This window comes from Prionailurus bengalensis, chromosome A2 (assembly GCF_016509475.1).
Source record: "Prionailurus bengalensis isolate Pbe53 chromosome A2, Fcat_Pben_1.1_paternal_pri, whole genome shotgun sequence".
NCBI lineage: Eukaryota > Metazoa > Chordata > Mammalia > Carnivora > Felidae > Prionailurus > Prionailurus bengalensis.
Window position 1 is genome coordinate 82,946,782 of NC_057348.1, and position 17,649 is coordinate 82,964,430.

Consider the following 17,649-nt stretch of genomic DNA (forward strand, 5'->3'; position numbering starts at 1 on the left):
ACAGGAAGAAATAGAAAATTTGAACAGACCCATAACCAGTAAGGAAATCAAATTAGTAATCAAAAATCTCCCAAAACACAAGAGTCCAGGGCCAGATGGCTTTCCAGGGGAATTCTACCAAACATTTAAGGAAGAGTTAACACCTATTCTCTTGAAGCTATTCCAAAAAATGGAAATGGAAGGAAAACTTCCAAACTCTTTCTATGAAGCCAGCATCACCTTGATTCCAAAACCAGACAGAGACCCCACGAAAAAGGAGAATGATAGACCAATTCCCTGATGAACATGGATGCAAAAATCCTCAACAAGATATTAGCCAATCAGATCCAACAATACATTAAAAAAATTATTCACCACGACCAAGTGGGATTTATACCTGGGATGCAGGGCTGGTTCAATATCTGCAAAACCATTAACGTGATTCATCACATCAATAAAAGAAAGGACAAGAACCGTATGATCCTCTAAATAGATGCAGAGAAAGCATTTGACAAAATACAGCATCCTTTCTTGATAAAAACTCTCAGGAAAGTAGGAATAGAAGGATCATACCTCGAGATCATAAAAGCCATATATGAACGACCCAACATTAATATCATCCTCAATGGGGAAAAATTGAGAGCTTTCCCCCTAAGATCAGGAACAAGACAGGGATGTCCACTCTCGCCACTGTTATTCAACATAGTATTGGAAGTCTTAGCCTCTGCAATCAGACAACACAAAGAAATAAAAGGCATCCAAATCGGCCAGGAGGAGGTCAAACTTTCACGCTTTGCAAATGACATGATACTCTATATGGAAAACCGAAAAGATTCCACCAAAATACTGCTAGAATTGACTCATGAATTCAGCAAAGTTGCAGGATATAAAATCAACACACAGAAATCGGTTGCATTCCTATACACCAACAATGAAGCGACAGAAAGAGAAATCAAGGAATCAATCCCATTTATAGTTGCACACAAAAACACAACGTACCTAGGAATAAATCTAACCAAAGAGGTGAAAAATCTATACATTGAAAACTATAGAAAGCTTATGAAAGAATTGAAGAAGACACAAAAAAATGGAAAAAGATTCCATGCTCCTGGATAGGAAGAACAAATACTGTTAAAATGTCAGTACTACCCAAACCAATCTACACATTCAATGCAATCCCTATCAAAATAACACCAGCATTCTTCACAGAGCTAGAACAATCAGTCCTAAAATTTGTATGGAACCAGAAAAGACCACAAATAGCCAAAGCAATCTTGAAAAAGAAAACCAAAGCAGGAGGCATCACAATCCCGAACTTCAGGCTATACTACAAAGCTGTAATCATCAAGACAGTATGGTACTGGCACAAGAACACACTCAGATCAATGGAACAGAATAGAGAACCCAGAAATGGACCCACAAATGTATGGCCAGATAATCTTTGACAAAGCAGGAAAGAATATCCAATGGAATAAAGACAGTCCCTTCAGCAAGTGGTGCTGGGAAAATTGGATAGCGACATGCAGAACAATGAACCTGGACCACTTTCTTACACAATACACACAAATAAACTCAAAATGGATGAAATGGACCTAAATATAAGATAGGAAGCCATCAAAATCCTCGAGGAGAAACCAGGCAAAAACTTCTTTGATCTTGGCCACAGCAACTCCTTATTCAACATGTCTCTGGAGGCAAGGGAAACAAAACAAAAATGAACTACTGGGACCTCATCAAAATAAAAAGCTTCTGCACAGCAAAGGAAACAATTAGCGAAACTGAAAGGCAACCGACAGAATGGGAGAAGATATTTGCAAACGACATATCAAATAAAGGGTTAGTATCCAAAATGTATAAAGAACTTATCAAATTCAACACCCAAAAAACAAATAATCCAGTGAAGAAATGGGCAAAAGACATGAATAGACACTTCTCCAAAGAAGACATCCAGATGGCCAACCGACACATGAAAAAATGCTTAATATCACTCATCATCAGGGAAATACAAATCAAAACCACAATGAGATACCACCTTACACCTGTCAGAATGTCTAACATTAACAACAACAGATGTTGGCAAGGATGAAGAGAAAGAGGATCTCTTTTGCACTGTTGATGGGAATGCAAGCTGGTGCAGCCACTCAGGAAAGCACTATGGAGGTTCCTCAAAAATACTAAATATAGAACCACCATACCACCCAGTAATTGCACTACTATGTATTTATCCAAGGGATACAGGTGTGCTGTTTCAAAGGGACACATGCACCCCATGTTTATAGCAGCACTATCAACAATAGCCAAAGTATGGAAAGCGCCCAAATGTCCATTGATAGATGAATGCATAAAGAAGATGTGATATATATATATATGCAATGGAGTATTACTCGGCAATCAAAAAGAATGAAATCTTGCGAGTTGCAACTACGTGGATGAAACTGGAGTGTATTATGTTAAACGAAATTAGTCAGTCAGAGAAAGACAAATATCATATGACTTCACTCATATGAGGACTTTAAGAGACAAAACAGATGAACATAAGGGAAAGGAAACAAAAATAATATAAAAACAGAAGAGACTCATAAATATGGAGAACAAACTGAGGGTTACTGGAGGTGTTGTGGGAGGGGGGATGGGCTAAATGGGTGAAGGGCACTAAGGAATCTACTCCTGAAATCATTGTTGCACTATATGCTAAATAATTTGGATGTAAATTAATAATAATAATAATAATAATAATAATAAAATTAAAATAAAAGCAAAAAAAAGAATAAAAAAGAAAAAAAAACATTCAGAGAAATATTACTCTTAAAGAATAAAAACAAATCTCTGCATCTTTTAATTCAATCTATGAGGAATAAACTATTTCTAGATATATCTTTTCACTTAGCTTACTGTACTCAGTGATTTTAGCAACTCTATCATCCTAAGAACATGCTGACATTGTTACATGTTTCAAAGACTCCTCTCTTTAGAGTCTCATATTCTAAACTGCCTCATCTGTTGAATTAATAATAATTTATCAAAACCAAGAAGGTTAAAATACAATAATACAAATGCTATGAAAGTAGGAAAAAAATACCTCTTCTTTAAAATTTTTTAAATGCTTATTTATTTTTGAGGGAGAAGGAGACAGAGCATGAGCTGGGGAGGGGCAGAGAGAGGGAGACACAGAATCCAAAGCAGGATCCAGGCTCTGAGCTGTCAGCACAGAGCCCGACTTGGGGCTCCAATTCATGATCCTTGAGATCATGACCTGAGCCAAAGTCAGACACTTAACCAATTGAGTCACCCAGGTACCGTGGAAAAGAATACCTCTTAATAAGAAGAATTCTGTCCAGGTAACAAAATTATACTATATCTAAAATATTTGTATGCTGAATTACTTTCAGGTGGAATTTTTATAACATGACCTTTTGTTAATTGCATGAAACGAATTAAGTGCCAGTTTAAATATAAATTATTAAAATAGCAGCATTTTCACTGTTATAATAACAGAAAATAACACTGATTTTAAACATATCAAGACTTAAAAAAATCTTTTTGTCACATTTTCACATGGGGCTTTCATTCAAAAGTGTGCTTACATTGTCTGTTCATGTCTTCTATTATTATACACATCCAATTTTTTAAGACTTTTTATCAGACTCCAGTATGCCTGACAAAAACCTACTCAGTTCACAGTCTGATGTTTATCTCTGATTTAAAACAGTCTTCAAACACCTTGTCAGAATCTGCCAGTGTACTGCCTTAGGCAACAAGTTCCTAACAATGCCCCACAGGGCTACTGGAGAAAGTGTTTTCTATCAAATGCAGTACCTTCCCCTTTTCTTATCTTCAGACAAGTGGAACACTAAAACCTTGAGTTCCTGGTTTAATGTGGATAGGGATACGTTTTGCTGAAAGAAGTAAACTCACAAACTTGACTTATGTATGTTTTTCTTTTGTAATTAACGGCAGAAATAATATCACAAAGAACGATCAATGATACACTGAGAACTATTCTCTTCCAGAAATTATCTTTCAAGAGGAGTCTTTAAATGTTTTAACCTGGGTTTTATAACCACAGGAGTTACACAGGGAGCCACAGAATGGGGCTAAATTAAGTTAATGCATTTGTTTAATCAATCAAAAATATTTACTGAACATCTCCTGTATGTCAGGCAGTGGGAATTCAGAAGTGACTAGGATAGTCAGTCTTCTGGCCTAAGGGGATCTAGTGGCAAAGAGAGTCGATTAAGCAAAACTACAGGAGTGATCTTGAAGCAGGTATTGACAACAGCTAACTTCACTGGGTTCAGGGGAGAAGTAAGGAAAGTCTTCCCCCAGAAAGAAATGGCATGCATTTAATCTGAGACCCCAGAAGAAGCCACAGGAAGAGGAAGTATTCTGAATTTTTTTCAGACGTGCATTATGTCAAGGCATTAAATGGTAGAAGAAATGGAACTAGTATAGGCACAGTACTTAGTGTTTGCTAGAAGTTTTATATTTATCATCTCATTTATTTCTCACAGCCAACCATCAATGAACCGGATGGTATCTCCATTTAACAGAAGAAGAGATCTTTGGGGCACCTGGGTGGCTCAGTTTGTTAAGTATCTGACTGTTGATTTTGGCTCAGGTCATGATCTCGCAGTTTGTGGGTTTGAGTCTTGTCAGGCTCTGCACTGTCACTGATAGTGCAGAGCCTGCTTGCAATTCTCTCTCTCCCTCTCTTCCTTCGCCCCTTGTGCTCTGTCTCTCTCTCTCTCTCTCAAAATAAATAAATAGACTTAAAAAAAGAAAAAAATAACAGAAGAAGACATCTAGTTTCAGAGAGGCTTGATAAAGGCCCCAAGTTCAACTGAACTGTAAGAGCCCACAGAGTTCTTGCAGATAAATGTGCGATATGCTGTTTGTCTTTCCTATTCATTCTCTATCCTTAAACAGCAAAGCCAGTGGTTTAACTGAGACACATCAGACCCTCTCAAGGCTTTTGCTCTCTTCACCAGACACAATTTCTGCTATTCCAAGAAGGAAAGGCAGAAGGAGGGAATATATCAATGATATAAATCAATAGCACAGAACTTGTATTCTAGACCACACAACCTTTGCCATTTTCTTTAGCTGAATATCCGCTTCATTTACAAGGCTGGAATGGAATTTTGCTGATTCTTAGAGCTACACAAAGTTTTTGGGTTACATACTCTATCACTAGGACTTCAGTTATTCTTCAAGGGGTGATGCAGACCAGTCCAGGGATCCTTGTCCTAAAGTTCCCTACCCTTCCCATCAGCTTCTCATACCAAACTTTCAAACCAAACCAGCCCTGCATGTCATTGATTCCTTTCTTGAGATTATCAATGAGAGATCAATAATGGTCTCTTTGAAACTGGCAATTCTCCCACCATGGCTGGCAGCAAGGAATGGTGTGGCATTTTCCTGTATGTGTTTTTTAAAACTTTGCTCTCAAAACGGGGTCCTTGAACAACCAGCTGCATCAGTTTCACCTGGGACTTTATTACAAATATAAAATTTCAGATTCCATTTCAGACTTACTGAATCAGAATCTATATTTTTAACAAAATATAAGCACTTTATTCTTAAGCACTTTAAAGTCTGAAAGCACTAGCTAGCACAATGTGATGTTCCATGCTAATAAATGTGTATGTTTCCATCTACAGGGTTCTACATCCCTTAATTTGTTCGTGTTCACTGTGATCTCTTTCAAGGAGCCACGATCTGTTCGCAGAAATAGAAAGTGAAAGAATAGAGCAAATTATAGGATTATTAACTTGGAAAAACATTTTTTTTAACATATACTATTCCACTGTACTTAATGCTGCCTGGATTTGTTTGAATAAATAATTTTAAGGCGATTTACTTTTTTCTGCCTTTTACATATGGATTTCTGCATATATCTTATTCCTAGGATACATTCTAGAATTATAATTTTATAATAAAAAGAAATTATCATTTTACCAACTGTTAAGTATTGTTAATAAGGTTTGATGTTGGGACCAGGGTCATAATTCAGATATCCTGGAGATCATAGGAAAAATAAAGGTTTGGGGTTCCACAGAGGGTATGTCAATAAAGCAAAAAGAAAAGGTAAAGAGACAATGAACAATAACTTTACCTATTTTAAAGTGATGGCTACACTATAGCTCTGACTCACAGAGGAAAGGATGATGGCTCTATGCTTTAGCCAGGCACCAAATTAGGCATATAGCAAATTATATTGAAAAGACTTGATAGGCATTTTTTTTTTTAGGTTGTTGCAGTTCTGATACCATATGAGCTGCTAGACTTGGACTTCTCTCTCTGGCACAGTGACCTTTACCAAACAACAAAGCCATGGCTTTTGGAACCAACTAAAACTAGTATCAAATGAACAGACCCTTGGCAAATCAAACACACAACATGTATCACTTTCATATCCTATGATACTGAGCTGTCCAAGCCCGTGTGTTTATGCAGCCTTCTGCTCCTCAGCATCTATTTGATGCAGACTTCTTACCATTTAAACATCTCCTCCCTATCCTGAAGCATGGTTCTGCCTAGATACAGTACATGCTCCTCATTAAGCTAGAGCTCTCTGTCTCTCTCTCTCTCCTTGTCTCTGCTCTTTCATAACCACCAATTGTGAAATAATATCACTACTAAGAATTACATGAGATAGCATCAATTGTTAACATCTTCATGGTTTACAGAAGTGTGAAATTTGCTATATCAGAAAATCATATCTCAACGAAATGGGTGCTTAGTACTTGCTAACGTCTTTGCGACAAGGTCATGAAATATGTACTTCATGTTACTGAAATAGAGAAATCAATTAAGTAACAGATCAGACACCCATACGACCTTCTCTGATGGACTATTATTGATGACTACTAATACAAGATAACAATTATCTCTGCATATAGATCACCTGATTTTATTAGGCAAAGACACAAAGATATATTTAGTGGTAAAAGAATAAGAATGTGGATGAATTTCTTTGAACTCATTCACCACTGGAATAGGACAGGGAGACCATCTAGTTTTCAAGATAATCTCACTTGGAAGTTGATTTAAATTATCCCACAGCACTTAGAGCATGATTTCTATTTCTGCAGTGTATTTTCTGGAAACCTTAAAAACATTTTTCCAAGTCTCAGTTCACTCTTTTATTTCTGTCTGCACCAAGTAATTGCTGTCTTACAGTTGAGAAAACAAGAACTTAAGAAAAAGAAAATAATTTTGAAAATTCAATGTGGGTTACAGCTTTTCTTCATTTAACCATTGTTTAAATGTTGGGCAAAATTCCAGTTCCACCTATTCTTTTCCCTAAGTGATCTATCTTTTCACAAGATTTTTGGTTATCAACATTAGGATGATAATACAAACAGTGTACCCCCAGACCCAACTCAATTCGTCAGCTTTAGAATCATATATTAACTATCTATGGCATATTTGCAAATGATTTTGTAATAGAATAAATATTTTAGTGGTTTTAAGAATACAAGTACTACTGCAAAAAAACAAAAAACAAAAAACAATAGTATTACTATTGCTTATCATTGGTGGCAATGGTAAACAAAGTACACATAGTTCCTGTCTTTAGGAACTCATATTCTAGTATCACCTAAAAACCTCAAAAGTTACATAGCCAAGGCTAAACTCACCATCTTCCTTTTAAATCAAGCTTCAATCATTTTTATTATTTTAATACAGTTAATGCAATTGTGAATATATGTATATATTCATTTAAATATATATTCATTTAAAATATTCTATCTGTATTTGAATGATCAGATTATAAAAATGAGTCTGTAATTATTGATACATACACCTATATGTCCATTGGTACCAAAAATGTAACATTCTTCCATGTTCACCCCAAACTTTGCCTTATTTTCTTCTAGCTTAATTAGAGATGTCTTCATCTACTTAGTTAAATGCATACCTCATTAAAAAACATCTTTCATATATTAATTAATATTAATATAATAATTAATATTAATATATTAATGATCAATGCTTTGTCTAGGATGGGGTTCTAGATGATGACGGTACATAAATGAATACACTTTAAACTCCTACACTTAAAACAACCACTAAATTCTCATGCATAACCACCAAATTTTTAGGAAATATTCTGGAAAATATCTTTCAAATATCTTTCTTTTTTAAAAATAAAAGCTCTATTGAGCTATAATATACACACACAAAATTAATATTTTTAAAACACAGAATTCAATGGCTTTTAGTTATTCATGTACTTGTGCAACCATCACCATGATTCATTTAAAAATGTTTCTATAGGGGCGCCTGGGTGACTCAGTCAGTTAGGTGTTTGACTTTGGCTCAGGTCATGATCTCATGGTTTGTGAGTTCGAGCCCTGCATCAGTCTGTGCTGATGCTCAGAGCCTGGAGCTTGCTTCAGATTCTGCATCTCCCTCTCTCTGTACCTCCTTCACTCATGCTCTGTCTCTGTCTTTCTCTAAAATAAATAATAAACATTTAAGAAAATTTTAAACATTTCTAAAGCCCATTAAAAAACCCTGTACCCATTGGTAATCACTCCTCATGTTTCCCTTTCTCCAGCCCTTGGCAAGTAATAACCCACTTTCTGTTTCTATGGATTTGCCTATTCTGGACATTTTACATAAGTGGAATCATACAACATATAGTTTTTCTTGTTTTTGTTTCTTCTCAGCATAAAGCTTTCAAGTTCATGTACATTATAGCCTAGAGCAGCACTTCATTCCATGTTATGGGTGAATATATATATTGCGTATATATAGAGAGAGATACAGATGATAGAGATAGAGATAGAGATAGAGATAGAGATAGAGATAGAGATAGAGATAGAGATTGTATATATAGATAAAGTATATATAGATCACAAGTGGTTCATCCATTCATGGACACTGAAGTTGTTTCTACCTTTTTGCTATTATGAATAATGTTGCTATAAATACTCCTTAAGTTTCTGTGTGGACGTGTTTTCCATTCTTCTTAGTATATACTTTGGAGTGGAATCACTGAGTCATATGGTAACTCTATGTTTAACATATTGAGAAAATGGCAAATTGTTTCCGAAGATGGCTATGCAATTTTACAATCCCATCATCAATATATCAGGATGCCAATTTCTTCACATTCTAACACGTATTATTTTCATTTTTTAAAAATTATGTAACGTGGTATCACATTGTGGTTTTAATTTGCATTTTCAAATCATAATTACTAATGGTGTTTCTTACTTTTGTCTATTTAGACCCATTTTTTTTTAGTATGGTTGTCTTTTTACCGTTGAATTGAAAGAGCTCTTTGTATATTCTGGACATAAATCCCTTATCAGATACGTTATTTACAAATAATTTCACCCGTTCTGTGGGGTGATATTTCACTTTGAAGCAATTTTTTAAAAAAATTGATGAACTCTATGAATATTATTTTTTGTCATGTGTACTATCATGTCTGAGAAATTATTGTCTAATCTAAAGTCATGAAATTTATTGTTTTTCCCCTAAGAGTTTTATAGGTTTAGCTCTTATATTTCAGTCTGTGATCCATGTTTAGTTAATTTTTGTACGTGGTCTGAGGTAGAGGTCCAACTTCATTCTTTTACATGTGAATATGCAGTTATCCAACAAACATTTATTGAAAAGACTTTCAATTATCTTGACACCTTTGTCAAAAATTAATTGACCCTAAATGTAAGGATTTCTTTCTTGACTCTGTTATACTGCATTGTTTTTGCTAGTATAACACTGTTGTGATTATTGTAGTAAGTTTAGTAACTGGAAAATGTGAATCCTCTAACTTTGTTCTTTTCAAGATTATTTTGTCTATTTTGGGTCCCCTGCCTTTCCATATGAATTTTAGATCACTTTGTAAATTTCTTCAAAACAGCTATCTGGAACTCTGATAAGAATTGCACTGAATCTGAGAATCAGCTTGGGGAGTACTGACGCCTCATCAATATTTGTTTCTTCTTTTTGTTTGTTCTGCCACTGCTGTGTTTGGCTCGCTATTACCTCCAATGTAGTCTGCTGCATAAAATACTTCCCAAGGCACTCTGGATAAATTCAAATTCCTTACTATAAACTTTCTTTAGGTGGGCACCTACTCTGCCTTTTGACTTTATCTAATTCTCTCCTACTTATTTACTGCTTCTACTTCTTTTCTTTCTGTCCCTCAACAAGATATGTTTGTTCCTATGTCAGATCCTTCACTCTTTCTGTTCCCTATGTCTGAAATCCTCTTCCCCTAAATCTTTGCAAGCCTGACTTCTTTTGATCATTTAAGTCTTAATTACATGTCACATTCTCAAAAGGCTTTTGCTAAGTATGTCATCTAGCATGTTGTAAAAAAAAAACAAAAACAAAAAACAAAAAACAACAAAACTACCAATCTACCCAATTAACCATACTCTATCTTTTACTCTATTTTGTTTTCTCTGTGGTACTTCCAAGTATATGAAAATATCACATTTATTGTTTGCTTCTTTATTGTCTAACTTCTTACCTGGAAAATAAACTCCCACATCTTTTTTAAAAATGTTTGTATAAACTCCAGAATCTTGAACAACGCTTGAAACATAGTTTTCATTCATGAAGCATTCTAAATGTTGTTGCATGGATTCCTGTATCATCTATTGTTTCTCAAGCAATAAAAATAGTAATAAGTATAATTATCCAGCACTATGTGTTAGGCTTTGCAGCTAAAGTTCAATCTTCAATAGAAACATTATGAGTTAATACAATCATTCATCCCCATTGAATGATGAAGGATGTGTGGATTAGGAGGTTAGGTAACTTAGACAAGGCCATGGGCCAAGTGACAGAGTCAGTATTCAAATCTATGTATTCTGGCTCCAAAGCCTGTACCCATGGGCCCTCTATGACTTAGTGAATGTCAAAGGTATTTTATGCTCTAAGCACTATGCTAGGTTCTTTGTATTTGAAGACAACTGCCTTTAAAGAGTTCTACTCATAGAAAATAAGAAAAATGTATGGTGAGGTCACTTAGCCAACAACCTTGGATGATTTTTTGAGCAGTTTATTCATTATTCTCTTTGAAAATAGTAGATGATAACAGATTTGATCAAGCCATCATATAGCTTAATTCTTCTATATTTTAATATACTCAGAAATTCATATTATGCTAGATATTTTTGCTGGGTAAAAGTCACAAACTTCTCTGGAGAATGAAAACATCTCTCTTTGATGGAGTTTTATTTGCCATAAAATCTAACAGCAATTCCAACTTTCTCAGAAATTTTTAAAATGTAAAACTTTAAAAAACAGAAGAAAGGGTGACAAGCTTAATTGGAAATCCATTAGTTAGAAACTCGAGAGCTAATTTCTTACGTCCTGATGCCAAAGAAGTGTTATATATTTTAAGAATAGAGTTCAGATAAGGAAGGAATAGACAAAGCTTGCAGGATACATTACTGCACTAAAGTATGAAATCAAGACAGTTACTTAAAACAATCAGCACTATAACATGCAATAAATCCAAAGGAAGAAATAATAAATAATTCAACTTTGAGATTTTCTTGTTATGACTATATATTTGCTAAACATATACATATATATTTGCTAAACATATCGTGGTTTTTCAATTTTCTCTTAAAAACTCCTTCAGGCAAGGTAGAGCCAATTGAAAATGATTAATAGATAATCTTTTTTTTTTTTTTACCAAGTTTATGTAATATGTCTGTCTTGTCAAATTCAAATAATGGCTTCTATCACCACTTCATTTACCTCTTGGGTAAGAGAGGTGGGGAAGGTATTGTGGCTAGTGAGGCCAGCCAGCCTCAGTTTATGGGGATAGGGACTGTCTCCCATTTTTCATGCTGGTATCTCCAAAGCCTAGCACCAGTGCTTGCTACTTGGTAGGCACCCAATACCATATTTCACTGATACTAATATGTCATTCATTATTAGAAAAATAATAATAATAATAATTATTATTATTTTAATTTTTTAAATGTTTATTTATTTTTGAGAGACAGAGCATGAGTGGGGTAGAGGAAGAGAGAGTGGGAGACAGAATCAAAAGCAGGCTCCAAGCTCTGAGCTGTCAGCACAGAGCCCGATGCAGGGGTCAAACCCACTAACCATGAGATCATGACCTGAGACAAAGTCGGAGGCGTAACCAATTGAGCTACCCAGGTGCCCCAGAAATATCAGAATTTTAAATGTGATCAAGAAGAAAACACACTAGCAATTAAGCCTTATAACAAATTTTTTCTTACTAATTTGAATTTTAATATTATACTTATCCATAGCATCGTTTTAGACTTATTTTGACGTAGATTTATCACATGCCACTCTAGCGAAAATGAAAATACAAAAACAAACAAAATTTATTCCTAAAAATATTCCTGTTCAGAGTCCAGCTTTCCTTATTGCATTTATTTATTGTTAATATTTTTAGTTTATTTCTTTAAATTCAAGTTAGTTAACATACAGTGTAGTATTGGTTTCAGGAGTAGAACTCAGCGATTCATCACTTACATATAACACCCTGTGCTTATCACAACAAGAACTCAGAGTTGTTGATGTGCATGTTTTCCTGTACATTATTTTCCTTTGTGCCATATGAGTATTGATAATGTAGCATTTCTAAATAAGCGTTCCACTCTTGTCTCTGTGAGTTTCTTCCAAGCTACTGCCACCTATTCTGTAATTTTGCTGCCAGTGGCTTTTGACCTTATCAGAAGGTTCAATGGAAAGTTTTCAACTACAACATCAGAACTCACATTCCCTTCTCAAATAGTCCTTAGTGTGTTGACTGAAACTTCAAGAGAACAAAGTCATCCAGCAGTACCACCATGACTAACCATCCAGTCTGCACATGTGCTGCTGCTGACTTGAACATCACAACCACCACCTGCTCAACAATGTTTGCAATTTTCCATCAACTGAAAGATGCATCCCGATTTTAGATATGTTAAAATGTAAAAAATCTGATTTTTCAAATTGATGAAATGTGGTATTAAAATAATAGAGGTGTCAGAAAGAGGACAAGCAAGACAGATGGAGATGGCATACTTTATGTGAAATAAAATAGATTAAGCTCTGAATCTAGTGCAGGGCCTTCTCTGCATTCCCTTCCTAGTAACAGAGGCTAGAAGGATTCAGTCATTATAGGCTCTGCCCTTGCAAAAACTATGGTGGGGAAGGCAGTTAGCTAATAGCCTCAGTTAAATTTAGTCTAAAAACGAAATAGTATTCATTCCTTTATTAATATTTATTAGTGACTTATAGTAAACCCCGTTCTCTTCTAGGTGATAGGAATACAGTCATGAATAAAAAGGTTTACTGATCTTACTTTCTAATGGGAAAGGCCCACATTGTTAACATTGTTAATAAAAATTAATCAAACAATATAAATCCAGAGTAATACATTTTGTGATATTATAGAAAGAGAAAAATTGGGGTGGGTCAAGTATCTTTTAGAGAGGGGATCAGGGAAGAAGTCTTTGAGGGATGATATTTCTTTTTTCTTTTTATTTAAAAAAAGTTTTTTAATGTTTATATTTATTTTTGAGGGACAGAGAGACAGAGTGCAAGCAGGGGAGGGGCAGAGAGAGAGGGAGACACAGAATCTGAAGCAGCCTCCAGGTTCAGAGCTGTCAGCACAGGGCCCAATACGCGGCTGGAACCCATGAAGCTCAGGGTCATGACATAGGCCAAAGTCAGAGCTCAACCACTTAACTGACTGAGTCAACTATCCGCTCCGAGGGGTGATATTTCTTGACTGAAGGCAAAAACGGATGGGTGGGTGAATGAGTGGAGGGAACAATTTTGAAGTTTCTGTCTTGGTGAACAGCTTTCCCTTAAACTTCCTCAGGTGGGGGTGGGTCAGTTTATTTCAGAAACTGAAATTCCTGTTACATCGCAACCACAAATTTAAGGACAAACATCGCGTCTCCCTATTAGAAAAAGCTGCCAATATCTTTTTCTGTTTCTGTGAGCTGATAAAGTAATAAAGCCAACACACACCAGAGGGTATCTCCCTGTATGAACTCAAGAGAGGCTTACGGTCAAAATTAAAGTTAAGCAAAAGTTATGTTATTTGATATCTAGCACGTGAGCATTTTATCTGAGACCTATGAATACCAATCTTATCTTTAACACATTTGATCTATTTAATAACCTACCAATGTTTCCTCATTGATTGAACTTTTGTTTTAGTAAGGGCAATAGATTTTTAAAATGTAAAAACGCCGAATCTTCCATTAGTCTTTGAGAGTATTTAAGAGAGAGTCACATCCTGAATCTCAGCAAAACCTTAAACTCTGCAGAACGTGTGGAAACAGTTTCATTTAAGAGTCACTTGGTGGCAGCATAACAAAATTGCTATGAGAGTTCCTGCTATGGGAAACTAGGCTCTGTAAGGAACAGACTAAGTAGAAAACAGTACGTTATGGCTGTTCTGTGGTATACCAAAAAAATTGCTAGTTTTTATAAATTATTGAAAAACTATTTTTAAAAGCATATAGTAGAAAAATACTTTCATTAAGATAACTTTAATTAACAAATGTTTACTGCTTCAATTATATGTCAGGCATGGAGTTATGGCTTGATTTAGAAAAGTAAATTAAACATGGTCTCTTTTATGGGCTAAATTGTGTCCCCCCAAAAGTTCATATGTTGAAATTCTAATCCCCAGTACCTCAGAATGTGACTGTATTTGGAAATAGGATCTTTCAAGAGGTGATTAAGTTAAAATGAGGTCATTAGGGTGGGTTCTATTCCAGTATGACTATGGTCCTTGTAAGAAAAAGAAACGTGCAATCATGTGAAGAAACAGCGAGAAGAAAGCAATCTACAAGCCAAGAAGAGAAGCAGCCCTGCTAATACCTTGATCTCAGACTTCTATCCTCCAGAATTGTGAGAAAATAAAATTTCTGTTGTATAAGCTATCCTATCTGTGGTACTTTGTTATGGCAGCCCTAGCAAACTCAGACAGGCTCTAACCTCATGGGACTAAACGTCCTAAAACAACAACAACAACAACAACAACAACAACAACAACAACAACAGAGACAAGCACTTACCAAGCAATGTGATGGGTTTTTAAATAAATATATGTTCAAAATAAATTGGGATCTTGGCAGGAAAGATGCATTCACTGAGATAATGGTGGGAGACCTCATGTAAGTATGTTTAAGAGTGAACAGAAATTTCCCAGGCAGAGAAAGGGGAATGCGAAGGAATGGCATTTAGGAAAAAGGGGATGTTGTAACTGGAGGCTGAAGGGCAGGGGAGCCCATGTTGTATGGCAAAAACCTTGAGTTGTTCTGAGTTGCTCTTGTCAGGAGAAAACCCTGGAAGTTGAGGAAAGGTTTTGCAAATCCCAAAAGCCACATAAAGAGAAGTACTTGCTCTTCAAACCATCCCTTTCTTAAAATGTTCAAAATGGCTTATAACCAATCTAAGATAGTTGAAAGTTTAGGTTAAAAAAAGATTGGTAAAAGGTGGGGGTAGATAGTAGAAGCAGTAAAACGGTAATCTTAATAACCAGCACATTTGCAGTGAATGATCTTAATTTTAACCTTTCTGGAGCCAGGACACAAAAGGAAACAGGTAAGAAAATGAGAGGAACTTTATTTTCTTAGAATACTATTTTATTTTCATTTTTAAAATGCTTATTTATTTAGATAAAAGGAGAGGGTGGGAGGGGCAGAGACAGAGAGAGAATCCCAAGCAGGCTCTGCATCGTCAGTGCAGAGCAGCAGAGGGGTTTGATCCCACAAACCGTGAGATAATGACCTGAGCTGAAGTCAAGAGTCAGACGCTCACTCGTCTGAGCCACCCAGGTTCCCCAGAATGCCATTTTCTTAGGGCCAACAGAATATCTTCTGCATAAAATAAAGAAAGACAATTTTTATATTACATTTTATATAACAGAAATTGAGTAATATAATGAATAGCTTCAGCAACATTTTGCAGCTGACATAGCAACTGGTTTGATCTTTCTCTCCCTATTATTCCTTTCTGTATAATCTGAGGTCTTAATTTATAGCAAAATCCCCTAGAGATTCCAAGAGGGGATAATCTGGCTCAAGTTCCTTCTAGGGATCTCATTGGGGCCAAGGACATAGTTCAAAGTACATTAAATTCCACATAAGATAAAAACAGAGAGGGAAGCAAACCATAAGAGAGTCTTAACTGTAGAGAACAAACTGATGGTTGCTGAGGAGGATATGGGTGGGGGATGGGCTAAATGGGTGATGGGCATTAAGGAGGCCACTTGTGATGAGCCCTGGGTGTTATGTGAAGTAATGAATCACTAAATTCTACTCTTAAAACCAATACTATACTAGATGTTAACTAACTTGAATTTAAATAAAATCTTGAAAGAAAAAAAAAGTACATTAAAAGTAGATAGAGGGGCACCTGGGCAGGTCAGTCGCTTGAGTGTCCAACTTCGGCTCAGTCATGATCTGACTGTCCATGAGTTCAAGCCCCACATCAGGCTCTGTGCTGACAGCTTGGAGCCTGGAGCCCGGAGCCTGCTTTGGATTCTGTGTCTCCCACTCTCTCTGCCCCTCCCCCACTTGCACTTGGTCTCTCTCTCTCTTTCAAAAATAAACATTTAAAATAAAAAGGTTGATAGATAACATATGCCTTCAATACTATTCCCTAAACACTGCCTCCCAGATGAGCTTTTTATAGGAGATGCTAAAGAATGTAGAACTTATCTTGTAAGCATTGAGGAACTATGACAGATTAGTAACCCAAGAACCAAAGCAATCAGATAGGGAAAGAAAACTCCAGCCATCAGTAGAGAAGACAGATTTTTTTCAGAGCAGTAGTGCTTGACTATGGAAGCAGCACAAAAATATGATAAAAGCACAGTCATCCTACTTTTGAATACTCCAACATCAAACACTGCTTTGCAGCTAAAGTGTGTTACCCTAACTTTTTTGGCAAAATAGATTTATCTTTGTTATAGTCCATATCTGTTAAAGACATTGGAGTATGTACTAGTAGTCATTAACCAACATCATTTTAATTACACACGTGTAATACTGTTTAAACATTAGTGAACTTATAGATACATATTTCTAATATTTTTTGAGTCCATTACACCCCAAAGTTTAGCAAAGTTTGAAAAAGTCCCACAGACAACGAAACTCATGGGAAGCCATTTATGATTATCTCCTTAACTGTTATTTTAATAATCCAAATTCCGCAGTCCTAAATACCAAACACCCTGTTCAATTTCCTTTAAATACCTTTTCTCTAGAAAATATATTTTTGATAATATTAAAATGTTATTTTTAAACACTTCAGTACTTTTGGTAATAAATGTAACAGATTAAAAAAGTGATCCCATTTACTTGTTATTTAGTTTGCTACAGGTTTCATAGAAAATAGTAGTCTCTGCCAACATGTTTTCCTTATTTCTAAGATCATTTCAAAACATATACCTATATACAGCATAAGCAATAAAATGGTACTGTAGTAGCATTGTATCTGGTAGCTACACTTGTGGTGAGCACAGCATAACAATACAGACTTGTCAAAATACTATATTGTACACCTGAAGCTAATGTAACACCGTGTGTCACCTATACTTCAATAAAAAATAAAATAAAATAAGCATATGCCTGTAAAGCCTACTTCTAACGGTGAGTTTTGGTAAATAAGAATATATGTATTAACACTGAAATCAGCAAG

General features: G+C 35.5%; 1 protein-coding gene and 1 long non-coding RNA gene across 6 annotated transcripts in view; both read right to left on the minus strand.

Moving 5' to 3' along the window:
- Positions 1–17,649, minus strand: part of MAGI2 (membrane associated guanylate kinase, WW and PDZ domain containing 2) — a 1,357,364-nt gene that overhangs the window by 1,177,252 nt on the left and 162,463 nt on the right. The window lies entirely within an intron of this gene.
- On the minus strand, positions 13,514–15,772 carry LOC122487813. Its single transcript, XR_006298480.1, has 2 exons — positions 15,722–15,772; positions 13,514–13,630 (listed from the first exon to the last, which is right to left on the minus strand). It is a non-coding gene; the product is annotated as an uncharacterized LOC122487813 (long non-coding RNA).